The sequence below is a fragment of the Castor canadensis genome, chromosome 4, assembly GCF_047511655.1.
Source record: "Castor canadensis chromosome 4, mCasCan1.hap1v2, whole genome shotgun sequence".
Classification (NCBI taxonomy): domain Eukaryota; kingdom Metazoa; phylum Chordata; class Mammalia; order Rodentia; family Castoridae; genus Castor; species Castor canadensis.
In genome coordinates, this window is record NC_133389.1 from 90,250,595 (window position 1) to 90,255,143 (window position 4,549).

General features: G+C 43.4%; 1 pseudogene; it reads left to right on the plus strand.

The window, feature by feature from the left end:
• The first annotated feature begins 4,222 nt into the window (after window positions 1-4,222).
• On the plus strand, window positions 4,223-4,310 carry LOC141422770 (U2 spliceosomal RNA; annotated as a pseudogene).
• Window positions 4,311-4,549: the final 239 nt, after the last annotated feature.

Sequence of the window (4,549 nt, forward strand, 5' to 3'; positions counted from 1 at the left end):
CTGACATGTGGGTGTGTAAAAAGATTTAAGATAAGGAATTGCTCAATAGCAAAGAGCTAACGTACCAGTTCAAAGTCAAGCATGAGGATTCTCTCTTACTCAGGGGAGGGTCAGCCTTTTGTTCAATTCAGAGCTTCAACTGACTGGACAAGGCCACCTGCATTAGAGAGGGCAATCTTCTTTACTTGATCTACCAATTGCAATATTAATTCTAATCCAAAAACACCCTCATAGACACACCCAGAATCATGTTTGACCAACTGACTATCTGGGTACCTCCTGGAACAGCCAAATTGATACATTTTTTTATATCATCACGCAAGGCCAGTGGCTCAGGTGGCAGCTGAATTATTCATGTCTACCCCAGCCCTGCTGGGACAGGTGTCTCCAAGAATTGGCATGGTCACTGATGCCCACTGTAGTCTGCACTGGGGTGCCCAGAGCTACCAGTACAGTTGCCCATCCCAACACAAACACCACCCGGAATTAGGGGCAACCTCATGGCTACCTCACCCTGGCAGAGGAATGCACCATACATACCTCACCTTCACCCCTTCTTCACTCTTTGCACCAAACTCTTGTCTTCCCACTTTCTCTTCTCTTCACATGAGCTCTTTATTTTTTATATAAATAGCCCCCTGGAAGGCCCCTCACACTCCATGCAATTAGGCAAGCCTGAACCCAAGATGAACCCCATTCAAAGTTTAAACCCATTCTAGGGACCCTGGCCTTCAAGACAAGAAGGATGAGTTTAATTGTTATCAGCATCCTATGTATTTGTCTGGAGACAGTGGTTTATGACAGGGAATTATACTGGGGATACACTGTCATGTCTCTCAGCTAAATGGTTTTCCTGAGAATAGTCCAGGTTCCATGAGGCCACCTGTGGAACTTATCCTTAGTCATCCTTCTGGATCCTGACCTGCCCTCAAAACATGGAGATTACCCTCCAGACCTCTTCTTCCTCCCCTTGATAAAGGGCAAGGAAGTAGGTGACAGACCCTCTTCTCAGCCTGACTGGCAGATCAGGCCAGCTGATCCCGTCAGACACTTTCCAAGACCTTAGAAAAAAAGCATGCCTATTCCGTGGGAACTCAATCTAACTGAGCATGTGCAGGTTGGGAGAGGAAGCCCTGGTGTTTCCCTTGCAGCCTGCACTGTGCAGGTAGTGAGCTGTGCAGGTAGGATACAGACAGTCTGAAGGCCCCAGGAGGGAAGACAATCTTCTCAGGCTTGCATAAGAAAGGGGACAGCAGAGCCACTGATCAGGCTTCAGGTTTGGAGAGTACAGGTTTTTCAGGGGTCCTTGACATGAGCCTTTTCAGCAGTCAGAAAGGAATTGACTTTCAGCCCTGTCCCCAGAAGGCACCATACAGCAGGGTAGTAGCTAAGTGCACAGCTTTGGAATCAGAAAGAGCTAGAGCTGACACTGTCCCCACACAACCACCTCTGTTTGGAATCAGATCATTTGGAATCAGATTAATTCCTTGCTCTGTCCATTCTTAGGAAAAAGACCTGAAGCCAGTTACTTTATCTTTCAGAGTCACAATTCTTTATCTATAAACACCTGTCTTATATGCTGTTATGAGATTCAGTGACAGCATCATTAACAGCTAAACAGTGTCAGATTTCTATCTTCCTGTTCCCTCTTCCTGGTATGTGGCTTTTTTCTCCTCAAGGTCACCTACTGGTCTAAAATGCCCTTGAAGCTTCCAAATTGCAGGCTGGAAGGAGAAAAGCCAAAATGGCAAAATAAGGAACCCTTTCAGATTAGTCAGCTTCTTCTAGGCAGACTGCAGAACATAGTGCCTGCTTCTCTTTCCCACATGATCACACCAGACTGTAAAAGAGCCTGGGAAATATTCCTTTATATGCTCACATTAAACTGGATTCATTGCTAAGCACCCTAAATAAATTTGGGCTACTATTAACCAAGGAAGGAGAAGAAATGAAAGCTGTCACAAGAGCCTCTATCCTCCTAAGCCCCTTTCCAGGTCCCTCCTTATCACTGGCATCATTTGTTTCAAAAAAGACCAGAGTCAGGCATGCACAGAGCAGGACTGGCACTACTTCAAAAAATTTAAGGAGGCCTTCACTCTCAGATGGGTGCAAACAGTGACCCCGTACTTACATGAAGCAGAGAGTAAGTACCTCTCTGAGGTGCATCCATAGGCACCTTGCTTTTCTCATCCTAGTTCCAGCCCATTCTAGTCCCAGCTGTGCCTTAAAGCAGTCCTGGTAGACAGGCTCACTTGCCCACCTTCTTCCTATTACATCTGGTTTTCCAAAAATGGACAAATCTTCTATGTGTGCCTCAAAACTTAAAGCAGTTTAGAGTTCATCCAAGCCCTCAGACCACAGAAGACACCAGTCACATACTCAGGGCTGCATGCCTATGTCCCCCCAAAGCCGGCAAACACATCTGGATTAGCAGGCTGGCTGCCATTTCACCAGGAAGGTCAAAGTCACTCAGCCCTGTGGCATAACTTGTCCTGGCTTTGCATTTCAAGACTCCTGCAGCCTGGAAGAAGCAAGGGTTGCAGCTGGTACGTTCTCCATCCCCCCACCTCTGCTTTGAATTTTTCTAAGAACATAGCAACCATGCCAACACAAGCATTTTGCAAACCAGCTGGCCTGAAACAATTTAGGATACATCGTGGGTTCCACACACAATGGGTTAATTTCTGGTCCAATTAGAAGAATGGTAATAACTGGCCATACTCAGGGAGCTGGCAATTACCACTATTTTTAACCTGCATCACTAAGGCAAATGGTTTTATGTACAGCTGGTTCCAACAAGGCTGAGTTTTCTCCAGTTGGGAAGGTTGTGGACCAGAGTCATAACCCATCCCTGACTTTGCTGAGATTCTTCCAACATGGCATCACCTAAAGTCCAAGGCTCAGGGGACCATCAGTCTATTCCCTCCTTCTTCCCTTTCCTTCCTGGCTGGCTCTCCAAACCAGCAGAGTTATTATGTCCTTATCCGTACACCAGGGGCTCCTAAACTCAGGGCATCACTACTTGCCCCACCATTCCCAAAGAAAATGTGTATTGTTAGATTTATTTTGACAACATTCTTTTAGAACCCTGGCATAAGCCTCTTGGCTCTGAAGGTTTTTCTGACATCATCATTTGCCTGGCCTTCCCTCTCATCACCTCTGCCAAGGAGTTGGGGGGATACTAGAGGACCACGCCTGTTGGGAAGCAACAGGGAAGGAACAGGGCAAAGGAAACAATCCCCATCACTCATCTCTTGCCCCATGGATGAGAAAGAGGAGCACTAAAGGATTCCTTGCAAATAGACCAGGGGGATTCAAGAGCAGAGGAAAACTACTGGGCAGAGGGACCCCCTGCTTTGTACTCTCTGTGATACCCTCTTCTGGCTCCTATCTCCCCTATTAGACTGCAAGCCCTTTGAAGGCAGAGCCCATATTTTTGTTACTTTATTTTTTTCTTTACAATAAATTAACATATAATAACTGTATGTTAGTTACAGTGTGATACTTTACTGATGTACACAATGGATGCTAACCAAATCATGGTAATTAACATTTCCATCTCTATAATTTCTGTGTCTGGTGCCTTCAAACTCCTCTCTTCCTATTTCATAAAATAAGTAGTAAGTTATTGTGAACTATAATCACCCTACTGCACTGTAGAACACTAGAGCTTATTTCTCCCATCTAACTATATTTGGTAACCATTATCCAACATTGGCCAGTATCCCTCCCCACTACTCTTCCTGCCTCTACTAATCACCATTCTACTCTCTTCCACTTTGAGATCAACTTTTTAAGCTTCCACATGAGAGAGAACATGCAGTGTTTGTCTTTCTGTGTCTCTTATTTCACATAACACAATGTCCTCCAGTTCTATCTTTCCACAAATGACAGAATTTCTTCCTTTTGTGGCTGAGCAATATTCCATGGTGTATATGCATCCTATTTTCTTCATCTAGTCAACCATCAATAGACACCTAGGTTGATTCCGTATCTCATAGCTATTGTGAATGGTGCTACAACGTTGTGAATAACACTACAAACAAGGACATGCAGGTATCTGGGTGCATGATGACCTAGTTTGGGGTTTGGGGGGAACCCTTCTATTTTTTGTCATGTATGGCTGTACTAGTTTACATTTTTCACCAGCAATGTAGAAAAGTTCCTTTTCTCTGCATCCTTTCCAACTTTTCTTTTTGCTTTTATATATATTATATATAGCATCGCTTCTTGGCCTTTTGGCTAAGATCAAGTGTAGTATTATATATAGCATATATATAATATATAAACATATATAATATATACTATACATAAATATATATATTAGTTTTTGCTTTTATATATACATATTTACCATTCCGACTGGGGTAAAATAGCATCTGATTTTGATTTTCATTTGCATTTCTCTGATGATTAGTGATGTTGAGCATTTTTTTATATATTCATTAACCATTTGTATTTCTTCTTTTGAGAAACATCTATTCAGATCATTTGCCCATTTTTAATTGGGTTATTTGGGGGTGTTGGTTGTAGGGTGTTTTAGTTCCTT